At 41.9% G+C, this 26,570-nt stretch overlaps 1 protein-coding gene across 1 annotated transcript in view; it reads left to right on the forward strand.

The window, feature by feature from the left end:
* Nucleotides 1–989: 989 nt before the first annotated feature.
* The window catches only part of ptn (pleiotrophin), a 51,011-nt gene continuing 25,430 nt past the window's right edge, over nt 990–26,570 (forward strand). Inside the window, exon 1 of the mRNA XM_077006858.1 lies at nt 990–1,212. The gene's annotated coding sequence lies outside the window, so the exon portion shown is untranslated. The remainder of the gene's footprint in view (nt 1,213–26,570) is intronic.

A 26,570-nucleotide genomic window follows, 5' to 3' on the forward strand; every position in this document is an offset into this window, starting at 1 on the left:
GACCTACAGGAGGAGCCGAGATGGAATGAGGGTCCTGCTTAATCTGGGCAGTAATTCTTCTGCACTCTATTAAATGATGAATTGATAAAATGGCTATAAAAGGATCTCAGATTACCTCTTGTCATTAACAGATGCAATGTGATTGATAAGGGAGGTAATGTAATTTTGCAGAGAAGGCAAGCTGTGTGATGAAGCAATTAACAAAAACATAAAAGAAGAAAATTATAACAGCAAACACAACAAGAGGATAATAAGGCACTGAAAGCTTTACTACGCTGATTACTCACTACCTAATTATTTAAAGACAAAGTAATCAAATCACACTACATTGCTTTAATAATAATATAATAAATTGTATTTGTAAGTAAGGGTCATAGAATAGAACTTCACTTGTCTCCTGTGTTGTGTCAGGAACCTACAAATATTTATACCAGAATATCGAGCTCTCTATTCTGTGCCAAAATTCTGGAAAGGTGTTGCAGTTTTCTATAGTGAATTCTTTATTGCGTCATACAAGAGGCAGGCTGCTCTGTCAAAAAAACACTTTAATACGCAGCCTAACTTGTTGTCTCCTGTGTTGCGACAGGAAGCTACAAATATTGCTACTTTATGCCAAAATCGAAGAAATTCTGAGAAGGAGTTGGAATTTTCCTTATTAATTATTTTTGTTGCATCATACCAAAGGCTGGATGCTCTATCTAAAGATGTAGTGCTTTCATACTCATAGCACAGTCTGCATCTGCCACTTTGTCCAGATGACCCATTCTTCTGACTGACAAACGTCCGCCCTGGAGCCTTTCTTTCTCATTCTTTTATTTCCTCTCTCTCTCTCCCTCTCTCCCTCCCTCTCTCTCTCTCACCCTGCCTTGTCCCTGGAGTGACCTTGTTTTAATGAGGGTGTAATCATGAGGCAGAGAGCAGTTCTTTCAGCACGCCCTCCCAGAGACAGCCCGAGTACAACAACAACCCCCCCCCCCCCCCCCCCCCCCCCCCGACTAACCACCCACCAACACACATACACAAACACACAGATGCACACACGCATAGATACCATTAGCTCAACCCTGTGATTCAGAGAGCTGGAGGTTGCATGAACCAGAGTGAATGTGTAAGAGTGACATCGAGCCAAAAAGCATCGCTAAGTGGATGAGAAGAGAGGGAGAAAACTGCTCTGAGTGTGGAAACACCAAACTGTGGAAACTCCAGCTGAAAGTAAGTACCATGCAAAACAGGGTTAGCTGTACTAGAAGGGAAAGAGCTGAGGGCGAGAGAATGAGAGGCATGAATCAGAATCGCAGGTTTTCTGCAGCCTGAGGGAACCTGTGTGCTGTGAATACTTTGTCATGGGTGAGCATGGAGGTGACAGGCAGAGGAATTCAGAGGGGATTTGGGGGTCAGAGACAGTTTCCATGCTCTGGCGAGTACGTGAAGGCAGGACTCAGCGGTATGTCCTACAAGCAGCACTTGGTCCCTGCCTGATGAGCCCTCGGTCTGCCCAGGGCACGAGGGAAGACTCTCCTCTACTTGAGCATCTGTCAGAGCATCCGAGGCCTGCTCTGTATATCAAGCTAGAGATAGGACAGAACTAGGAAATGATGTGCATGTCTTTATGGCTGTGACGATGATGCCTTGTTAAATGGTGAAGTCAGATCCTCTCAGGTTTGCTCTCCTCCGTAGGAGAGCTTTGTTGTTTCTCTCGCTTGCATGCAGTGTTTCTGCTGTGTGTTATCAAGCGCGTCCTGATTGTTGTGTTAGCCAGCAGTGTTTATCATGAGGACAGAACAAGCCTGCCTCTCCTTTTTAAGACAAAGTCTGAGATGCTGCAAAATGGAAAACAACAACAAACAAAACAAAACCAAATGTGAGAAGATGAAAATGGGAGAGCAGTTATTTGTCAGTGAGGACTGAACTGTCTGGGTTCTGAGGAGATTAGAACAAGGTTTTATTTGACTGTTTTCTTTTGTTAGTGCATTGAAGTTAGGTGTAGAACAAGGAATCTGCATTATTTAACATGGGAGGAGCTAAAGATGATGTTTTTACTTCATAGAGATTTATTTTAAAACATGCTTAAAGTTCTGTGTTTTGTTAAAGGTCTTGTTTAGTTCTCGCCTGAGGGACTTGCAGTAAAATATGAGAGCAGTAACAACATATCTAACATTGCCACTGAGGTTTCCATACACGCTGCAACTTGTTTTAAGACATCTATCTTTTGACATTTTCCCATCTTAGATGTGCAGTATAGCTTCCAATTGCATATTTAGACCGTGTGATTAAGCGTAAGGCTGCTCATGCATGCAATGTATAGTACATAATGTGGTCCAGTGTTGTATCAGCCATGTGTATGTTTAAGGACTATAAAGTGGGTTGTCTCTGACTGGAATGGGAATTGGGCGGACACAGAGCTGACCCACTGCTGCTGTAAAGAAATAGAGAGATGGAGAGAGAGAGAGAAAGAGAAAGACATTTGGTGCTCCTGCGGTTGCCATAGTTATTCTTAGTTGAGTCGCAGTCACTCCGGCCAGACCGAACTCTGCTTCAATCCTTTGCACACAAAAGAGGCTGCACAGGCCCGGGCACTGAAGGAGCCGCTCCACTTCTCCACCCGCAGCACATGGGGAGCAGCTAATGAAAGAGCTTAACCAGGAAAGACCCGCCTGGGGGACTCGCCTCCCATCGGAACTCAGGATTATTGCCGCAGGACATCCGGGCATGCTGGGAAAAGTTGGGCTAGATTATTTGAGACCTGTCTGAGTTTGGGGTTAGGAGTGCGCTCATACACAGGAATAATGAAGGCACTTCCCCTGTGACTGTCCGGTTCTGTGCTGGGTACGGTGCTCCGAGGCTATGTTTTTTAATGAAGACACCAGTAATACCGTGTAGAGTTGCCAAGTATAACAAAAGAACTTGGCATGGCCCCAGACAGTTGGTGGGGGGTTGTTTGAGGCTGCTGGTGGTAACAGGGGCAGAATCTTCGTTCTCCCTCTCCACCCCTCACTTTGTTTTGTGTCTCCCATTTAAGGAGCTCTGCAAACATTATTTGTTGATGAATGCCTCACTTTAAGACACACTGTTGAGGACAAAGCTGTTTGTCTGTGGTCCAAGCCATCTCTCAGGACTGCACGCATGCACACACACAGCTGTGGGCCCCTATGATGGGGCACCAAGCTGAGATTACAGTAGGTCATGGATGGGGGAGGAATCTCTAACCAGAAGGGGAGTAAGGATATGTTGGAGCAATGGGTAATCTCACCCGAGTGATGCAGGAGGCCCTGTGGTGGACCTCTGTTGCAACACCTCTCTTTTGAGATGGAGATGATCCACCTCAAGAGCCAGTGTGCGAGTTCTGAAGAGTTATTTCAGAGTTTCACCTCTGAAATAACACTTTAAATTTCATTGGGTTTTAAGGCACTGCATTGATTTAACGTGTGCAATGCCCCGTGCACTTTTTTCTCACAGCTCCTGTGACCTGTGGTCACTTCCTGGCCTGTGTGGGGTTTGCGTCTTCTCTGTGTCCCTGCAAAGGTTTCCTCTGGGTACTCCGGCTTCCTCCCACATGTGTGCCCTGGTGCCACACCTTGGGCTGGATCCTGCCCTGTACTGCTGGGATGGGCCCCTTGTGACCCTGAATTGCATTAAGCAGTTTAGAAGATGAATGAATGAATAATCCTCCTAGTCAAACTACTGCAGAGTTCATTTTCAGTGGTATAAGTGGATTGGGCTCAATTTCTGACAAGGATCTGGAACTCCAATGAACTACAGAATGCTTCCAATAGACACTGCTTCTAAAATCTATTTCTGACAAAAGAGTGCTATTTGAGAAGAATGTGGTATATAACACCTCACAATCATCATCAGTTAATCCATAAAACTCATTTTCCCAGTATGCTCCACTCATGTCCGAACCCTGTCTGTTGACTGGAGTGGCCAGAGTAAAGTACCAAACCTGACATGTGTCAGTGGCCACTTTTGTGTCTACATATCATTAGAGTTAAAACTGAACAAACATTTAACCAATGGTTGACTTTAAAGGGTGACAGTGATGTGAATATTATGGTAATTCATAACACATTAAGATGGTTTAAAAGATTAATGGTTTGTAAAATAGTTTATTTGCTCACTACTGTCAATTTATTATAATCATATCAGTTGAAAAGGAATGATGAAATACATAACACATTTACAGGTTGGGTTTATATACAAAACAACACCCAGTAATTATGGCAAAATATCTTATGTGTATAAATATAGGACTGCACTGATTTTCAGTATTGGCATTATATACTTGAGAATCAGTATGTAGAAAAAGCTTTAACCAAAGACTAACACATACCATGTACTGTAGATAAATACATAAAGTAATATGAAGAAAAGTAATTTTTCTAAAATAAGCATTTCATTGTCAAAATCAAGTCTCAAAAATGGTGTTCCTTCATTACAGAGGCACTACTGTGGGTACTTTATTGAGGAGATAAATGTTTAAAATTGGGATGAAACAAGTATGGAGCTGTGGAGACCTTAGTGGGAAGATTCTGATTCTAGACTCTTCTGGAACTGCTGTGTGGAGGCAGAGTTTAACCCATGGTGGAAAATGTTGAGCTTCATAATATGAAGGACCACCAGTTTTTGAGACACTGGGACATGACTAAATTATGTTTGAGTGATTTCCTGCTTTCCTGCCAAATCTTTTGAACGGAATGTAGCAAACGTGTGTGACGCAGAGACAGAGGCGGCCGAAGGCGAGGGTTGCATCAAAGGGTGTTTACTCTCCATAGGAGAAAACAGATCATAACAAAGGGTAACTGCAAGCAGTCAGCTTAGCAAAACTCCAGACAATAGGCACCAAATAGGCAGCAGGAGCGGAGAGAGGTCCAGCGTGAAACTTCTAGCGGGGCAATGTGCAGCACTGGACAGAACGACCTGGGGAAATAAAAAGGGTGCACAACCTAATGGGGAACAGGTGCTAGTACTCAGGTGAACGGGACGGTAGGAGTGGTTTAATGCTTGGGGGCGTGTGTTGAGAATCAGCTTGAACAGGGACACGCGCCCTCTGGCGGCAACTCTGCCTCCCCACCGTGACAATGTGTAGCTGGAAATAGATCATCATAGAACATAATAATTATTGGCACGTTTGTGACATCAGCTCAATTATTTGCATGGTATCATGCGTCATGGTTTCTGGAGATGCTTGGAGCAGAGATGGTGAGCAAGGTCAGCAGAGGAGCACGCTGGCTACCACTGCAGCCTCAGGGCTCTGGGTCCCTGCCTGACTGCTGTCTGTGTGGAGGTGACAGGTGTCCCCTGTATACCTTGGTTTCTGACCACAGGTGTGCATGTTTGCTCAGTTGGTGTCTCTAAATGAGCCTAGCTAAAAATTTACTACTGAAATAATTTACTGTGAAGTGCTCAAAATAAATAATGTAAAGCAGTCAAAAGAGAAAGTTGTCTAGTGAGAAAGTTGTATTATTGTACACAAAAATAATTTCATGTTTTGTAATGTATTTTTGACAGTTCACCAGTATGTGCTTCTGAGACTGAGACAGTAATGTACTGTTACAGGATGTTGGAAAGGACATATTGGAATTCCCTATCGTTTATAACAGGATGCAGGAACTATTCTAACTGTCAGGAGGACAGTCCTTGTAGATCGAAACGATTCTGTTTTGAGAAACTATAGAATTTAGATTCCCTTGTCAAACTACTTTGTCTTAGTGGAGTTAAAGCTTTGTGCTGAACAAACTCTCCCTTTCTCTCTCTCTTTCTCTCTGTCGTTCTCTTTCAACCTCTGGGCATAAAGAATGCATTGGAATCTCTGAGGTTTTACCAGGTTCTTTAGTTATAGTGATCCTTCTATAGTCTTGTCTCTACCTCTCTTCCAGGGTCAGTAGGGGCGTTTGTGTTTAATGAATGAAGTGAGATAATTCTCTATTTTATTAAGCCACCACTGGTGTAAAGATAAAGTGAGAGAGAAAATAGAGAAAGAATCAGTGTGGGGACAACTGAATGCCAGGCATCTATAGTTGAGGTGGCATCAGTGGATTTAAATGAACTTGTATTAACATATCAGTCATAGAGAGAGTTAGAGAGATAAAGAGAGAAAGTCTGTGTGTGAAAGGGGGAGAGAGAGAGAGAGAGAGAGACAGAGAGGGAATCTTTGAGGAATATCTGAGATGGAAATTTTGTTTTATGTAAAATGCATTTTAACACCTCAAAGCTGTTCTTGTCAAACCATTTAAATCCCATCACAACTATGTGTAATCTGTCAATTTTTTGTGTATACTCTGTCTATATATATATCTTTTAATTAGTAGATTTCTAATAAATTTAGAAATTTTGTGAAGTACTTACAAATAGTTTTGGACAGTTATTCAATATCTACTGCAACAAATTCAAACATGTCCTTGAGTGAATATGATTCGTACACTAAGCACATTTTTAGCCATTTTGTGTAGATATCATGATTACTGAAACACAAACTGAAAAATTTTACATATCAAATCTGCAATTAGTGAAAGACTATAGAATGAGTGTTGTGTTTGCAAACTCCAGTCATATAGATTACATTGGTTGCTTACATTACATGCTTGAGGGTGACATTGGCAGCATTTCATTTATTTTAAGCACCTTTTCTCAAACACAGACACACAAATACACACACACACTCACACCTTCTTTCTCTGAACATGAGAGTTAAATCCAAACAAGGCTATTAAAGATATTATGACTTTTGTTAATCAGAGAGAATGCATGTCATGGGGTGTTAAATGAGTGTTGGCTAGCACAGGGATGAAGCATAATCAGTTGATGATGAAATGTGCACAACCTTGAAGAGAGCCCAGTATTGACTGGAAGTGCAGGTCAATAAAGCAGACTGGTAAATATATAAAGACTGGTATCAGTGTAGAACAAATTTGGTTAAACCAATAAATGTTTTGGCATTTCAAACAGCCCTTTACTTTTGATGCTTTTTGTGCATTCTCACAAAGTAAATGCATGTTCAGTTCATTCATTCTGGAAAAAAAAAACTACTTTTCTCCATGTTTTCTCTCACATATAATTTTTGTTTGTGGCAGTTTTCAGTCATTTCCAATTTTGGCTGAGTGGAGCTGTTGTTAGCGTCCAGGCCTTACCCAGTGGATTTGTGACAGTGCATCTGGTGGAAAATAGCCGATTGTATCTTCATTGCAGAACTCATGCCAGCTGGAATTGAGAGCAGGCAGAATGCTGATTGGAATGAGAGCGTTGATGCGCATCGTGTACCTGGGAGCGGCCTTGCCACAATCTAATAGGCTCCTGTATGCTAATGGGGAGGCAATGGCTTGGAATAACAGCCTAATGGAGAAGTGTGCAGATGAGAAGGGAGAGTCAAACAGTTCTTGATCATGTGCTGGAGTTCACTGGATATGTGCCTAATCCACATTGAATCATAAACAGCCACAGATTGGCCACAGATAATCACACCAGTGAAACGTGCCAATGGTAATTTCTTATTGCCTTTTATCTGTCTGTGGGACTCTACTGCTCTCCAAGGTGTTCATGACTTTCATCATTTGAGATAACTTTACCGACTGAAGTGGTCTGGCATAATGAGGTATCCATTCCCAAAGGAATCAGGCACATATACATCAGGCACATTTATTTGTCCTTATTATTACATTAATGACAGAGTTATTGCTGTTGGAGAAATGGCTTTCTTTTGCCTTAAAACAATAATCTTTAGTTTACCAAGAACAGACAAAAGACTCATCGCCCTGTTTGATAAAGTACACCTTCAAATCTTCATTTTAAGATGAAAAAAGACAGAGGACGAAGGTGTTGAACCGCTGTCTTTTTATTAATCCCCATAAATCGTAATCTCTGTTTAAGGATTTAATCAGAAGTGATGAGGAGCAGTGTCGGCTGATATCAAAGCAGACAGACAGCTGGTTTGTCTTGGTGGGAGGCAGGAGAAGAGGCTTCATTAATGAGAGATTAACGGTGCAGGATTATTGAAGCCCAGCGCTAGGGTCCCATACTCACACTGATCTCACGTCCACCCACAGAGATGTGATTGACTGCAATAATCACCTTTAGCAGAAGATGCAAATGTAGACCTCTAAATATAACTTGAAATGTGGAGTTTGAAGAATATTAAAGTGGTCCGAGATTGGGTTAGATCTGCCTCCAACAGTAAATCACAAACCCAGGAAAAAGGGAGTGGGGAAATAGGATAGATGTGCTTTCAACTGCAACACCTTCTTTCTTTTTATACTATATGATTATTTAAATGTAATGAGTCGTAAGTAAAATAAATGTCAGTGAACTTATCATTAAATCCATTGTTGATTTCCATTGTTCATTGTTGAGTATGGAGGTACATTTTAAAGGTTTGATTTACTAACATGAATACATATGCACACATACACTCTTACACAGAAACAACTGGACTCCCTCATCTGTATGCTATGCACAGAAAGAAGACAGCTAACCTAACTTGCAGAGAAGGGTGTGTGTGTGTGTGAGAGAGAGAGAGAGAGAGAGAGGGAAAGAGAGAGAGAGAAAGAGAGAAAGAGAGAGAGAGAGAAAGAGAGAGTAAAGCAATCTGCTGGGCTGCTGGTGAAGTTCAGAATATAGCCCAGTGTTTAACATTCAGCTCAGGGACTATGCTTGCGCGAGTGAGGGAGAAAAGGAGAGAAACTGAACAATCACAATCTATTCATCTGTAATATATGAGAGAAAGAGAAGTGGAGAGAAAGAAAGAGAAAGAGAGAATGACACTGAAAGAAAGAGAGAGCTTAGGATAGCCATACGCAAAGTATCAGATATATAGATCTATATATCTCCTCTGATGTTGCAGTATTGTGTCATAAACGTTGTCATATTAATGAATTTTGCACATCACAAAGAACTTCCTTTTAACCTCCTTTTAATAGAGTGTTTGGCTATTTGCATCCAGTTCAGGGAGTGTCAGTATCAAGGTGCAAAATATTGATATCATAATATTTGTTGGAGTAGTGTACTTTGATACAAACCTGAAACACTGAAACAGGTGCATACTCATTAGATGTCATTAGTCTCTATGAAAATTGACAGCCAATTAAAATACATGTGTCCTGATTTCAAATGTGCAGAACACTGGAAATCCTTTGCATTTAAGGACAAACTTCTTTTCATGGAGCACTAACGGGGTGTCATTAATTCTTCAAAATGAAATGCAATAAATTATTCTGCTAAAGATGATTTAACATTTGTTAAATATGACCTTGAATTTAATAACAGCAATTATTAATTCAAGCACTTCTGAAGACAGAGGTATATATATATATATATATATATATATATATATATATATATATATATATATATATATATATATATATATATATATATATAGTGTATAAGAAAGGACCCTAGTCTCTGTGTGACGGGCAGGGTGAGCGAAAATAAATGGAAGCGATCACGCCAAGTCTCAGGGAAATAGGATGGTTTAATATGTAAAGTGCGCAAACCAAAACCCGTGAACTGATCCGAATTAAGGATATAATAACCAGCAGTCAACTGGTACAAAGACAAGACATATATAGACGAACAAACGACCCTCAGGTGAGACGGATCGCGGGCTCCGCCCACCTGAGGGACGAACACAACGCCACACCCACAGGACAAGCTGCTGCTGTAGACGGGGGCGACCAGTAGGGGGCCGCCGTACCGTGACAGATCCCCCCTCCAAGCCGCACTCCCCTCCACCGGCTGTGCGGCCTACAGCAGCAGCACACAAAACAAAGGGGCAGGCAGGCAGGGACAAGGGACACACCCCCTGTAGTCCCGGAGCTGAAACACAAAACAAACACAGGTTAGCTCACCTACCTGGGTGGGACCCTGGACCGACTGGGCCGTCAACAAGACAAAACCACGCCCCGGTCGGTCACAGGGCCCTCACGCCCTAACCGGCCTTAAGCCGCATAGCCCCACAGGTGCGAGGACGGCGGGCCATGGCTCCGTGTCCGTCCGGGGTGTATGTGTGCAGGTTACCTCCCTGGGGCGTGGCTAAGTCACCTCCTGGACCTACCTCCTCCCGGAGCTGGCCCCTGCCTTCTGCTAGGGGCCACCCCAGCCTCCTGGGGAGTCAGCCCCAGCCGGAGCCTGACTTTACGAGGTGGACTCCTCCACCAAACCCAGGAGCGCCAGAGACCGAGGCCCAGAGCACCCTTATCGCGGGCTGGGGAACAGCCCCCAAGGGCCTCCTGGTCACCCCGAGCAGGAGGGAGGATCTCCATCCTCAGCAGGAGCTCTTCGGACCAGAGCCCTATCGTCCCCAAACATCCGGGGGCCCCAGTCCTCTAGGGAGGGGCTCTTTCCGACCGGGCTCCGGTCACCCTACAACATAAGGGGGCTCCTGCCAGCTGGAGACCCCCACAAGGTCCAGGACTGCCACGATCCACCACCAGGGAGAAGCACCTGCACATAAAACACAAAAAGCACACACACACCCACACACACCAACACAAAACACATACGCGCACTGCCCTGATCCCCCTTACAATGGGGGAGGGGTCTCCATCTTAGCAGGGGAGTTCCACCTGCTCAGGAGAACCCCCCACGTTCCTGGTCAGGGCCTCCCTTAGGAGCGACGCCCTCCGTGCCACTCCCCGTGGCACGGGACCATCACTGGTCCACCCCCACACACACACTCAAGGGGGAGGAGCATGTGTGGAATTACACACAACAGTTCACAAGCACGCTAGGACAAAAACACACAAAGACTAGACAAAAGCACGGTGGAAAACGGCAAACGGACAGGACACACACATGCGCGCTCTACACAAACAGTGGTGACGCGCCGCTCAAGTTCGCAGTCGCTCCCCACATAAAACACTAGACACACGGGGGAGCGAGGCGACCGTGACGAGCGGCGACAGCGTCACACACAACACATTTAACAATTAACACACGCGAGCGCCGCACAACGTTCCATGCATCCGTTCACTGACACACACACACATGCACACACAAGTGACCACACAACACGAAGAGCCCGACCGGGGTCGATTGCCCTGGTCACCGCCGTGCTGCACACACACACAACGTTTCAGCACGGCGGGGCTCTTCAACAACAAACAAAACACCACGCAGACAAACACTTACCACGAGACATGACCACGAACGAAGGAAAAAGCAAAGGAGACTGGCGGCTTCCGAAGGTGGCTGGTTATTCTGTGACGGGCAGGGTGAGCGAAAATAAATGGAAGCGATCACGCCAAGTCTCAGGGAAATAGGATGGTTTAATATGTAAAGTGCGCAAACCAAAACCCGTGAACTGATCCGAATTAAGGATATAATAACCAGCAGTCAACTGGTACAAAGACAAGACATATATAGACGAACAAACGACCCTCAGGTGAGACGGATCGCGGGCTCCGCCCACCTGAGGGACGAACACAACGCCACACCCACAGGACAAGCTGCTGCTGTAGACGGGGGCGACCAGTAGGGGGCCGCCGTACCGTGACACTCTGTGGAGGGAGTCCTCCTGGACTATAGCCTGGGGGCAAAAGCTTGGATTCTTGCCTTAGCATAAAGAAGGCTGAATGCAGATTTAAAATGACTCTCTAAGACCCCTATAGAATCTGTTCCCATCATTGAAATAATTACTGTTTTTTAAATATTTTATGCAAAATATCACCAAAGCCAGAAATGGAGAATTAAGGAAAAATCTTTTTCAAGAATGTAGCTAAATGTCGTAAACTCATGTAAGTTCAGGGAATTATTGAAAATTACTTTTAAAAATAGTTCTGTTTGTGTTAATGACATTAGCATATTTGTCCTATCAAAAAGGCCCTCTAAGGCTAAAAGCTCTGTTCAATTTGTATGGAAGTGTAATTCCTAAAAATGTTGTCTACAGGTAAAAATAGCTGAACTGTCCTGACAAAATGCACTGATGCTTTTTTTCTAGTTATTTTAGCTTAATGTAAGTGGGACATTTAAAAAAAGGACCAGTCTAAAGATATCATGTTTCCCCTTGTACAAGTTGCTATGTCTGTGGTGGAGGGATCTGGTAAGCAGAATTAAAATTCCAAGTAGAGAAGTCCTCCACAGGATTGTAATGTAAAATGTAAAATAAATGTAATAGGTAATGTAAAATAAACTTTGCGATGCACAATTAAAGTTCTGCCATTATTTTATATAACATCCAGTATGCTTGAACAAAATCCTGGAGTGGAATTTTACTTCCTGAACCTGGAATGTCCATCATTAGCTGGTATGTAATTACTAAGAGATGCTATCGCTGTAAGCACTGGTGGAATGTAGGAAATTATTTGCTCATTAGTTGATCATGTCCTCTCTTGGAACACCATCCTACCAACTTTAGTTTAATTTGAATGATACAATTTGTAATAGTGTGTTTTAAGCCGTACTGACAACTTGTGCTAAGACAACAGCTTATGTAAATCAGCAACATGCTGCCATTTGATATTGTGTTACTGCTGAAGAATTAAAAAGACTAGGATAAAAGCCTGTTATTACCAGTGAATTTTAAAAGTCTATTGCTGCCAGAGTAAACAAAATCTTTGGCAATGAAAATTGGTTGCCATTCTCTTTAACTCCATTCTTGATGCAGGCTATCCCATTTAACAGATAAGGCTGATGGAGAACCACATCACCCTGTTCTGGCCAAGAAGTAAACACACAAGATGGGAAGACATCAAAGCTTATTTTGAGGGCTGATAGGCTACATTGACATTAGCCAAGATGGATAGTGTGAAAAGACAGGATGCTTGTCAAATAGGGACATTTTTAGAAACTTACCCACTACAGAACTGCTGAAGGTAATTGTTAGAATTAAGTCTTTGTTTAGATTTATATTAGCTGTTGCTACATAGGTTTTATTTTCAATTTGTCAACTTAAAAACATTAAGGGTATTAGAAGAATATTAAAAGAACAGATGTTTTGTTGTTTGAGAATAATAATTTTAAGGGGAACATTTTACTTTTCAAAAGACATAGTAGGAATATGTAGCTAAACCTTGGAGGAGAAAGTTGTTTTTATTCATGTGCTCTCTAGACTGGCAAGGGTTCTCATATTACTCAAGAAGTCTGTTACAATGTCAAGGTCAGTCAGCCCTAGATTCGGTTTGAGAAGACTGTCACATTAAACACTACAACCAATTGGCACCTTCATGGTCTTAGAATTCTAATTGGCACCTTACAGTGCACAAGGTTAAAATGGGAGTATGTGAATGAAGTAGCAGAAGGTATAGTTTTGAGATTTTTCTTTGCAGTGACATGCTTTTTATAATGCAGTATTTCCTTTCCTATTTCCCACAATTACATAACGTAATTATGAAGAAATTGCATAGGTTGTGTAATGACTGGGAACTAGGAGGTGGACACAAGTGCTAGAAAGAATATAGTTTACTGTATTGTCAGGAACTAACACAGCCTCCTGAAGGCAAACCGTGCCGATACAGATGATGTGGAGACAGAGGCATCTTCACAAAACACCAAACATGGACGATCGAAACTAGCCGAACACAACACGATAAAACTAACAATAATCCACTATACGGGAATACAGTGAACACAGGGCTACATGGATACATGTGCAGGAAGAAGAATCAATGAGGTAGGCTCAACTAATGTGGTTAAGATGACTGTAGTCACAAACATAAAACAGTGAAGGGGCTGGAAATGATAGAAATACCGATTACAGCAGCCTGTGAGTACGCAAATTTACAAGACACAAGGAAAGGAAGACGTACAACAATGGACTGAATACACGGGGAATAAAAACGAATTATAAGGAAAAACTAGAAACAGCTGAACATGACTAACAGAGGGGGGGGGGGGGTGTGGCAGTCACAAGGAATAACCAAGAAAAACAAAACAAAGACGAAACCAAAGAAACAAGAAAGCATGACCCAGGGTAGGGGTGATGAGAGCAGCTGAACTCTTCACAACCTTTGTTAGTATGTTGATTGTTTCAAATATTTGCTGGATTGAAAAAAACAAACAAATTAAATGCTGGCATAGCAGCATGGTGAATGTTAAAGCACAAAGTTTATTATTACCAACGTGATAAACAAGGAAAAAACACAGACCTTAAATACTATACACTGATAACACAGAAATGAAGCACACACCATTTTGTTGGAGATAAACCCTCTTGAGATGTCATTGCCAAGATAAAATGTGCGCCTGGGGTATGACCATGGAAATGCAGATCAGGGCTGGAAATTCTTTTTCAAGAGAGGGTCCAGAACAGCAGCAACCCAGTCCACAGCGCTCTCAATCTAGGAGATGCTGAAGCCACCGACCTTTGTTCCAGGAACCCAGAAGAGACTTCATGGCATATATAGGAGTTCCACAAATCAAAAGGCTGGAGGTAAAATGTCAAGTGATTTGGCTTCCTCCAGAGGACCTGGTACTTCTCACCTTTGGAGAGAAGCATGAAATTGAGAGGAAGAACCAAAATTGAGAGGAAGCTGCAGGATTTTACCTAATTAATGGGTCTGATGATCTTGAAAGGTCCCAAGAAGCTCTTAGTTTTATGAGTTAATGAGTAGATACCTGTAACAAGATGACTCCCCCTGAGCTGGATTCATACATATATCACTGTTTCTAGGATACCAGTGAAAACTGACTGAGTATCCAAGAGCAGATAGTGAACTTGAAAAATAACTTGAAAGAAACAAATCACAAACTCAAAGGTTAGCGAACATGAGCTAGGCGTGTAATGATCTGGGGAGCTTCCCCATGAAGAAACCTAAATACCCAAGGGACTAAACCACCATGCTCAGGGTTACCAATCCAGCACATTATCAGCACAAAACAACTCACAAAAAACAGTTTAGGTGTTTTAGAAATTGTCCATACAAATTGGAGAGCTATTAGTGTAATGTCCATATCTATCTTATGTGACAAAAGGAGATGACAATCCACGTTAGATTAACACTGCAAGTTTTATTCTGTCTCTCATTACACTTGTTCTTCTAGTACTTTCACCATCCAGCATTTTCCCAGAGCATCCCGTAACGCTCGCTTCTCTTAAAGTGACAGTACTACATGCTACTGTATGCCATACATTACATCTCCCCTTCTTAAAAGAGAACATAATGTGAAAATCATACATAACTTTGAACCATCACTATTAACATTTAACTTTGTTCAACACTACCCCAGTGAATCAATAACTGAAATCATTCTCTATAATTAGTGGTGTCAATCCCAGGTTCAGAGATTAAAAGCCCTCACCAGGATTTTGCTCAAGCTTGCTAGATTTTCTAATGAACAATCCAGGTAAAATAAGTGGAATCAACAAAATCCAGGAAGCCTGAGCAAAATCCTGGCGAGGACTTTTAATCTCTGAACCTAGAATTGACACCACTATCTATATTCGTAGACCTTTCAGCACGTCATCCTCATCCCCCGTACAGTACTATGCAAAAGTAACAAAAATTAGACATGCAATGTATATGCTCCCAACCATTGGGAAATGGAAATATCTATACTCTTGTAACATCAAACTTTTCTATCACTCCAGATTACAGATTAAGTTTAGCTACTGGCTTGCTCATTCTGCCAGAACGAGTGACCTTAGACCCAGGTGTAAGAGTCTCACGTGTGACAAAAACTGGTGTCACAGTTTTCTTGGTCAACTCGATGTCTGCGTCCAATGCTGAAGTGTTTGCCTCAGAACCTCTACTGTCTAGGGAGAGATGGTTGGGATTAACCAGCAGGTGACACCTGTTCCTTCTGTATCGCTCACCTTGTGCAGTCTCCACTATGTAAGATCTAGGAGTGGAGCTTGTGCCTTGGACGACAGTTGTCCATTGTTTCTGTCCATCCAGTTTTGGTAGTTTCAGTTCGGTAGTGGCAAACTTCATACTCCATGGTGCCGGTTGTAATAGTATGCATGTCTTTGTCATCGGCTTGTTGGATTTTGTCCATGTTGGGCCAGTCCAGTTTCAAATTAAACTGCAGGATGGGCAAGGTAGTGCTGATTTTCCTGCCCATTAGCACTTCTGGACTGACTCTGGTAGAAGAGTTGGGTGTTGCTCTGTATGTCATCAGAGCAAGGAAGGGATCGTCCTGGTGTAGGAAGTTCAGGTAAAGCATGGCCATTGCTTTGGGGGAAATGGGGGCTTTGAAGTTTCCAGTGGCTCTTTTCAGTAGTCCGCCTGACTTGAAAACGGCACTGACCTCATCTACCCTTTTCGCGAGACCCATGTCCACAGCTTCTGGAAGGCCTAGGAGACAGCTGACTCTTCCCCTCATGATGTAGACTTTGAAGGAGTACTGCTTTTAGACTGGCGGGTTAGATTGAAGACTAACCTGCTTAGTAATCTATTCCGCTTGTCACACTTGATCAATAACTTCACCCAATGTTAAGTCTGCTTTGAATTGAAATGTACAAGACAGGTCTTTATCCAGAATGCTCACAACCAGGCGGTCTCTAATGTGCCAATCGCGCCTTTTTTCCAAACTCGCAGTGTTTGGCCAGCTCGTACAGTGCGCATATATACGGATCCATGGTCTACCTGGGCAGTTGGCCGCATTGGTAAAAACATGCCTGTTCATGTATAACATTACGGCTGGGAATAAAGTATTCGTCAAGCTTTTTGAGAACTGTGTCAAAGTTCTTCTCCTCTTCGCTATTGAAATTGAAGGAGCTGAATATCTTTTTGGCTTTGCTCCCCATGGAGTAAATAAGAGAACTCACTTGTATTTCTTCATTGTCCTTGTTTAGCTTAGTTGCTAACCGATAGCGCCAAAATCTTTGTTTCCAGTCCGGCCAATCCGCGGGACGATCAAACTTGAAATCGCTCGGTAGATTAAACTTCGCCATGACATAATTTTCCTTTAGGCATGAGTAACTTCAACTTCTGACACCATGTAATGTCTGTATCTGTCAGGGCTGGCTCCAGGGCTACCCTACCTGCCGCCACAGGAGGGTCTTGCGAGTCAGTTCCCGACAGAGACGCAATCAGCAGTGATGACCTGCAGCTGTCTTCCCTCCTATTTAAGGAAGACAGTTACAGTGTCTCACTGCTGAGTTGTCTGATGCCACCTCGTGAATTCTCACAAGTCAGCCTTTCTCTTTTGCCTCTTTCACACATTCGCTCGCCATTGTGTTCTCTCTCCAGCTCTCTTGTCTCTTGCCTTGTTTTTCAAGTCCTTTACTTCTGCGCTTCTTCCTGGCCTACCTCATGTTTTCCTATGCTGTTTCTCTTCCTATTTCTTTGTTATTTTCTTTTAAGAAAATTATATTAAAAATTTTTATATAAAAATATTAGGAATTTTGATAGACGTTGTCTGCCTCTGGCTACCAGCTTCTTCCTTGGCATTTTTGGTTTTCCTGTTGGTATTTTACACATTTTACATGTGTTTTCTTTTGGTCTCGTTTTCTGTGCTGTTTTTACGGAGGTCTCAGTTCGTTACCTCTGTGGCTTTGCATTTGAGTTTGTTATCAAAACCCCACCATTCTTCCCTCAGTGGAAGGATCACGTTACAGTATCTATCTTACATGACATAAGGAGACGACAATCCACGTTAGTTTAATACTGCAAGTTTTATTCCGTCTGTCATTACACTTTGTTCTCCTAGTACTTTCACCATCCAGCACTTTCCCTGAACACCACCCTTAAAGTGACAGTACTCCATTCTACTGTAAGCCATACATTACAATTAGTGTCTTAGCGGCACTTTTTGATCACACTTTGAGCTGATGTGCTCAAACAGAGAGTAAAAGGAAAAATAAAACTGTTAAAATATTGACTTTCACAACCAAAGAGTTAGAAGGGTAACAAAATACAGGAAGAGACAAGAAAAGTCCAGAATAATCCCCAAGGAATGGAAGGAATTCAGGAGAAGGGAAGAAGGAATTTTAGAGGTGTTTAGTGAAGTCAAGAGGGAGTGGTACAATATGAGGGTACAGAGAAGAAGCTAGAGAGAAAAACGAGACCCAAGACAACCCTTGAGGTCTTTACCTGAAATACTGGCCTTGTCTTTTGTCAGAGCACTGAACAAAGACTGAGCACATGGTAACTTGTGTTCTACTACTTTAAGGACAAATATGTAATATTAAAATTGTTTATTTTCCTCACTACTGGTTACAGGCTAAGCAAAATAGCTAGGCTAATAATTGAAACCAATACAAAGCTACTTTTATCGTGCCCAATATTTACAGCTAACCAACATAAACAATTAACAAATGAAAGTTATAAACTATCTTCATTTGCACAAATCCTACAAATGCGATGCCACTTTCCTGAAGAGAGGCCAAACAAGCAATGACAATCTTGGAATGTGAGAAAATGTGAGATAGTCTGTGACGGAAGACATGAACAATGAAGCAAAACCCTCTGAAGTCTGATGATTTGCCATCATACCTCTCTGTTTTGGACAGCTTGGAATACTGAGGAACCACATGGGAATTCATGTCCACAGCAGTGGAAGTGTATGCTGGTCAGCTGGTGTGGAGATGCATCCTTAGTTGAGGTCAGCTGTTCTAAGGAAGCCCCAGTCACTGCTGCGGCAGAACTGGCTGTTGTTTCTGTAACAAAATGTCATCCCGGCTGACTTCTCCTGAGCTAGATGAAGCTGTTCCTGCGGTGCTGCAGTGAAGCGTATTGTAATAACTCAAACATTCAGACATTCAATAACTCAAACATTAAGAACACTAAAGCATAAAGTTTAAAGATAAATGCAATACAATACAATGAACAAACAGGTGTAAGGAATGCTACATAAAGATATAAGGCTTCCCACACAATGAGGTTAAATAATATACATGAGTGACTCAGAGACACGGAACAGGTGCTAGTAATCAGGAGATTTGGAGCACTGGCTGTGGATGGACCCATGACAGCTGGGAGTCATGCCCGATTTGCTTGTTATCTTAAAAAGTGAGTGTGTGTGTCTGTACATATGAATATGTAAGTTGTTACCTTTAGGAATGCATTTCAGATCCACCAGACCCATCACACCATTGCCTTGTGGTTCTTTTTTTAGTCAAAAAAAATTTTAAATGCTGAAACGCCCTAAAGCATTAGGATCTGAGTGACCCTGTGTGTGTTTTTGTGTATCTGTGTGTGTGTGTGTCACACACTTAGCAGTAACATTGACCCTAACCCTGTGGAGATTACACAAAATAGTATTGTTCTATATCAATAAACATGCTGCATGTCCTACGGATGCTCTTTGTGTAGAGTTGTCATCCAAAATGTGTCTCTGTGTGCATATGTGTACAGTACAGTGTGTGTGTGTGTGTGTGTGTGTGTGTGTGTGTGTGTGTGTGTGTGTGTGTGTGTGTGTTCTTGCTCACAAATATTTTCCTAATGGCTAGTTGCCAGGCTTGTTGTTCAGTTAAAGTGACATTGAGAGGTCCTTTGGGATTTTAATCCCGCAACAAATATGGCAATCTCTTGTGTTCAATTAGCTCCTACAGAGTTAAATTTAGTTAAACAGGACCCTGTATCTGTTAATTAAACACTGGTGACTTACGTAAAGCTATTAAAACATATAATTGATGAGTCGTGTGTGAGGTGCTTAGGACATCCTTTTGCAACACTAATTTATAATCATACACAATGATGTGTGAAAGACAGCCTTTACAAATGAATTAATTGATTGTATATGCTCTTTATTTCAAGCAAAACACTAATCCTGTAATATACATACACAAAATGTATTTTACTTAGATATTACAAAAGTACAGGATAGTGCATTTAGGAAAGCATTGAAATAGAAAATGTGGGTATTAGGTATTTGTGAATTGTAAGACAGTTGGCCTACTTTTATCTATTACATTTTAGCAGAGAATATTTCAGTCTGTAAAGAAAATTCAGGTAGAGGTTTTTAGATGAGGTCGAGGTGGCCGGACTGCAGGGTGTCCCTGTGTCCCATTCCCATCGGTCCTTGTTGGTCATAGTGAGAAGCCCAGTTCACGTGTTATTACTGGATATTTTAATATCAGAAATTCAAATCCCAATGTTTTCTTTTCTCTGGGATTTGGAATTTGTTTCACTCTGATGTCAAGGGGCCAGTGCTTACAGCGTTACCTGCTAGTGTATATAGTGGATGAGGAATGAGGGGAGTCAGGAATCAGTCATCTGATGCATGTGAGCTGTCTCCCTGCATAGCTGCTGGCATCCTCAGTAAACAATCTGCTGCCTGCAGACATACTGAGCTAAATAAACCTGTCTTTCTGCACGATGAAGAGGGCTTCTGGGAATTGGAGTCTAACTAAAAGAGAGAGAGAGAGAGAGAGAGAGAGAGAGAGAGAGAGAGAGAGAGAGAGAGAGAGAGAGAGAGAGAGAGAGAGTGGACAAGAGTGTGAGAGAGATGTCGCTGGGCTTTTGGACAGTAGGGTTAAAGAGAACCTGTCTTGGAGGCAGTGAAGTGTTTGGTCTGGGCACATGGGCCTTATATATTACAGACCATTTTTATTCATTTGTCCCAGTTAAGGCTTCTCCCTCCTGCCTGTTTGGTCTTCAGGCACATTTCTGTGATGAAGAACAGAGACACAGACAGGAGCTGACAGTTACGGGATGAAGTCTGAGGATAGAGATATGAAACAAGCACTGTGCTGTATACCAATACCATCACATCTTCCTCTCACATTCATACCATCCCTGCGTCAGTTTCTCATTCTCCCGGTCATGTGTATATGACTCCCTTCCATGATGTAGCGTATTGCTGTTAGATATTAGGTCCAGCTTTCTCTTGTAGTCTTTTTTTTAAATTTGCAGTGGCTTATGGTTCAGACCTGTCTTCCAAACGGGTTTCCATAATTTTACACAGATTTCCATGATTCTTGTACACAGAATGGAACATTTTTAGACCAGACCAGTGATTCTGTTTAAATAAATGCTAGGTTAGCACAAGCCAATATTACCAGCATTACTGAATAGGTTTCATGCAGTTTTTGTATGTTATATATTACCATATATCTTTAGACAAATCATGTTTCATACACAGAAACACATGCTCATACACAGACACACACTGTATTTTTTTTCTAGAGTTGTATATATAAGCCTGCCATACTGATTGGATATTTGAGTTTAAATCTTCTAATACTTTCAGACACCTTTTCCATATTTGGCTGGTGTAACATTTCATTCCTTAGATAAGGCGGACGTGAAACAGATAAATAAGTTTTCCCAGGAGTGAACAGAGTATTGCAGAAAACGTGGTGTAATGTGGTGGATGTAGTTCAGAGGTGTGTGTGCTTTTTAGCCAAGCAACCATTAAGCACTGGCTAATGCCTACAGCATGCGTTAGAATACTTAATCCTCAGAAGATATAAATCTGACAGAGTAGTTAATGCTGTCTCTTTGATTTGAGAAGTGACCCTGCCACGTGTGACAGGTTTTATTTAAACTTAGAACACTGCACTCAAGTATTGATTCTTTTTTTTCCACTGTTGTTGTGTTTTGTTTTCTGTGATTGTTGTGTTAGACATCAAACATATTGCTTCTGTTCAGTCTGTTAATAGCTGACTTATGTCTTGGGCTCCATTTTCTAAAGTGTTTGAAATGTTCCATGTAGCTTGAAATCCCTAAATATGACGTAAACATATTAGATATTTGTTCCTGGACGTTTGTAACTGTTTTGTATAACTTTTCTCTGTTTTTACCTTGAAAATGTTTTTATGTTTACTTGAACACACACTGGTGACAATAGACCACTAATAAGAGGCTTATGATCTAACTAGCTACATTGTCAAGGAGTCCTATTTCATGTACTGGTGAATTTTGCATGCATATTAACAGTTTTTCCTAGGCATTTACATATTTGGCAGGTGCTTATATCAAGACAACCTTACAATTTTCAATCATGTTACAGATGTCGTAGGCATGTGTAGTGTTAGCAGTTTTGCCTCTTATTGGACTCTTATTGGTATAGCACAGTACATTTGCCAGATGGGGATTGAACCCTGACCCCCCTGAGGAGAGATATCATTGTTACACACTTTATAGTATGATGTTGTATAATTCAGCCCCTTACTACAATTGCCTGCTTAGTAAAGCATAGCACTTTCAGTCTGTTGATTGCTGGCTGAAGAGGAAGTGTTAGTGCAGCCAAATACACGGCATGCTAGAACCTTCCCAACATCGGCCTTGTTTGTTCATCCAGTATTATTTGTTAAATGACTATGATTATCAGCAACCAAGACTCCTGACCAAACCCCCAAACCAAACTGACCAAACAAGATTACAGAATGTGACTTTGATCCATGACTTCTACTTTTAACATTTCATTACCCAATAGCAGAAAATAGTCATAGAAAATAGTAAAGCAATCTTTAATTATGCCCATTAGATTGTTCTGCAAATTGCTTTACATACAGCCATGTCAATTTTTCTAAATTTCTTTATTTAGGCTGTGTCCTAGAGGACTACAGCTCTGTAGGAATTGGAGGAAACGACTAAACCTTTTACCATGTGGGTGGGAGCAGAATGGTCCCACAATCGACTTCATCTTTGGACTGTAGCACAGCAGAGTTAAAATAAAAGAATCACTTAACATGGTGATTAACATGCAGAATTTCAGCTTTAATTGACCGGTACGTGTGGTACACACAGGCTGCTCATGATAAAAGGAAAAAAAAAACTCACCTCAAACCTGACAGCACTGACATGTGGGGCTTTTTTGATGGTGGGTCAACTGGTGGATGTGGGATGAATTCTGTAGCGTACTGAAGCTTCTTCGTTTCTCAGATCCCACAAAACATCTTAAGACTGGATGCCAAGCACTTCACCAGCAGCAACACGCTGACCTGAACACACACTACTAAAGAAAGTGTGAAGCTTTTCAGGGCCAGGAAGTGGGATGTTGAATCACCCCACTAAACATGCATTTCACTTATTGAAGACAGGCCTAAGGCAAAAAGCCCCTGAAACAAACAGGATCTGAAAGAGGCTTCAGTTCCTAGCTGAATAACACCAGGAAAAATACTGAGAGCGTGGTGATGTCGACAGGAGGCAGGTTCTACGCTGTCAATGGATTGGTAAAGATTTAAAGAACCACATAAAAATAATTATATTCATAAATGAATGATCATTGTACAAGGGTGGGAGAGCAAACTTGTGAAGATGTAAATAACCTTGCTTAAAATCTGACACATTTCAAATCCCAAGATAAAAGAAAAAAGTGTCTTAATGTCTAGTTATGTATGGCCAACTGTCAATATTGGTACAGGTCCCTGAAGGTGTAATTTTGCTCATTTAGAGAGAGCAGCTTGGACCAGGTGTGCAGAACAAAGCAATTACAACACATCTACTTCAGTCTGCACACAATTCACACCTCACATGATTCAGTATTTGGAGCAACAGACTCAGTCTGGCCTTTCAATGTCAATCAATCTATAAAGTTTTTTCTGTTCATTTTTCATTGAATAAATGAGCTTATTGTATGCAGAGCACACAACATTACTACAACTCTTGAAAGACACAATTAACCTGAAATAAATAACACAAACAGCAACCAACATGTTGTGCTGTAATTTATGCAAATATATGCCTTTTTTGACTAATGTTGGTCACCAATGACCAATTTAATGCAGTTCCATAGCAAACTGGCCCCTTGTACATAAAAAGAAACCCTTAAAAGTATGGTTGGATCTGGCCTCATATTCCAGGTAGAGTACAGGCTTTCAAATAAACAAAACCGAATACTTAAATGTTTTGTTCTGGTCAGTTTACTTTGCTTCTGTACAGTAACACATTATTTGCTGAGATCAGGGAGTGGTAAACTCACGTGGACAAATTAAGATGCTTCATTAGAGTTGTGAAAACACACCAAGCTCACATTTTCAGCCCACTCAGTCGTTTGTGCTATTTTATGTAATAACTTGTTTTCAATATCTGCAATCTATCAAACAGGATGACACAACAAATATGCTCAATGGAAATTCTTTGATTGTCATGTCTGTGTGACCCTCACTTACTATTGCTGTGTCCTCCTGAATAAGTAAGCCCCAAATTCTGTCACATATTCTGCCCAACACAGCGGCCATAAACAGCCCAGGGTCTTGCTAATCAATGTAACAGTGACGCTCTCTAGTTGAAAGAAACAACATGGCCTAAAAGAAACTATTCTGTAGTAAAGATAGATTTGGGAAGAATATTCAAATATAGACACTATTCAGGGATATATGGAGAAAAGAAGCAACTGTGTAGAACACACTATGCACAGAGGAAAATGATGCAGGTATATATGTAAACAAAAATATGTAAACAAATATATGTTGAGGATCAACAAGGAGTATTATAAGTTGATCCACTGTGTAAAACAAATAAGCAAACAATTAACCACCTTAGTAAATTAATATAGCCTACATTATAAGCATAATAAATCCATCACGGGTCAAATATCAGTGATAATCGCACTGAATGCAAAAGCTCCCTGTGTACTCGCACATTCAAATCTTCCCTGTCTACTACCACAGTCAAAATGTCCCTGTGTACTACCACAGCCAAAACGTCCCTGTCTACTACCACAGTCAAAATCTCCCTGTGTACTCCCATAGTCAAAATGTCCCTGTGTACTACCACAGTCAAAACGTCCCTGTCTACTACCACAGTCAAAAACTCCACATACAGTACACTAAAAAATAACAGAAAAAGGGAACACGCACCAGTATTTCCTCAATGGCAACCATATGGAGTTTTAAGTAATTGCCAAAGCCTTCTACCTGGATGTTGAAAGACGTCTACCTGGATGTTGGCACATTCGTCATGCACCTCCAGCTCCAATAATGAACCTAACACTGTGCAACAAACTACCTCTACTAATGCCATGCGGTTACATCACTAGTTTCAAAAGAATCCTCATACTAGAAACCACACTAGTATTGATTGTAACCTATACCAGCACACCGCATAGATAGCACTCCCACACGTGTGTATCATTCACGAATAACACAGCCTCTTTAGCAGTTCCGTCTTGTCATTAACCCACTTCTCTTCAGCAAACTTTGAATCTTCTTCTTCTTTCGGCTATTCCCGTTTACGGGTCGCCACAGCGGATCAAACTCCTCCATCTGGCACTATCCTGAGTGTCCTCCACTGACACACCAGCCACTCTCATATCCTCTACCACTGCATCCATAAACCTCCTCTTAGGTCTACCTCTCCTCCTCTTGCCTGGAAGTTCCATCCTCAAGACCCTCCTACCAATATACCTCTCCTCCCTCCTCTGTACATGTCCAAACCATCTCAATCTCGCTTCTCTAACTTTATCTCCAAAACATGCTACATGTGCTGATCCTCTAATAAACTCGTTTCTGATGCCATACACACCACCCTGCCTGCACTCTCTTCTTTACCTCTCTTTCACTTCCTCCATTACTCTGTACCTTCGACCCTAAGTAGATCAACTCGTCAACCTTCACCAAATCAACTCCTTTGTAACTGGACCTGTCCACCGTCTGCCCTCTCATTCACACACGTACTCTGTTTTACTCCTGCTCACTTTCATTCCAAAGCATATCTCCATCTTTCCAAGCTGACCTCCACCTGCTCCCTACTCTCACTACAGATCACAATGTCATCAGCAAACATCATAGTCCAAGGGGACTCCTGCCTAACTTCGTCTGTCAGTCTGTCCATGACAATTGCGAACAGGAAGGGACTCAGGGCTGATCCCTGATGTAGTCCTACCCCCACTTTAAACCCGTCTGTCATTCCTACCGCACATCTCACTGCTGTCACACTGTTCTCATACATATCCTGCACTACCCTCACATACTTTTCTGCTACTCCTGACTTCCTCATACAATACCACAGCTCCTGTCTCGGTACTCTATCATAAGCTTTCTCTAAGTCAACAAACACACAATGTAACTCCTTCTGTCCTTCCCTATACTTCTCCATTAACACTCTCAAAGCAAACATAGCATATGTGGTGCACTTAGTTGGCATGAAACTATACTGTTGCTCACAGATCTCTACCTCTCCTCTAAGCCTAGCTTCCACTACTCTTTCCCAGATTTTCAGGCTGTGACTGATCAACTTTATTCCCCTGTAATTACTACAGCTATGAACGTTGCCCTTATTCTTGAAAATCGGCATCATTATGCTTCTTCTCCACTCCTCAGGCATCTTCTGACCTTCCAAGATTCTGTTAAATAACCCAGTCAAAAACTCCACTGCTGTCTCTCCCAAACATTTCCATGCCTCCACTGGAATATCATCCGGTCCAACTGCCTTACCACACTTCATTCTGAGAATTGCAGCCCTTACTTCCTCCTTGCTCACCTGAGGCACTTCCTGATTTACAACCTCTACCTCTTCTAACCTCCTTTCCCTTTCACTCTCTTGATTCAACAGTTCCTCAAAATACTCCTTCCACCTGCCTCACCTCATTCCTGAATTTTACACCACAGTCCTCATCCTTTAACTTCCACCAGCTGATCTTAGGTTCCGCTCTCACTCTCTTCCTCTTCTTCACCTCCAAAACCATCCTACATATCACCATCCTATGCTGTTTACTCTCCCCTGGTAACACCTTGCAATCACTAACCTCTTTCAGGTTTTGTCTCGTACAGAGGATACTGTATAGTCGACCTGTGTGCATCTTCCCCCACT

The sequence above is a fragment of the Brachyhypopomus gauderio genome, chromosome 5, assembly GCF_052324685.1.
Source record: "Brachyhypopomus gauderio isolate BG-103 chromosome 5, BGAUD_0.2, whole genome shotgun sequence".
NCBI lineage: Eukaryota > Metazoa > Chordata > Actinopteri > Gymnotiformes > Hypopomidae > Brachyhypopomus > Brachyhypopomus gauderio.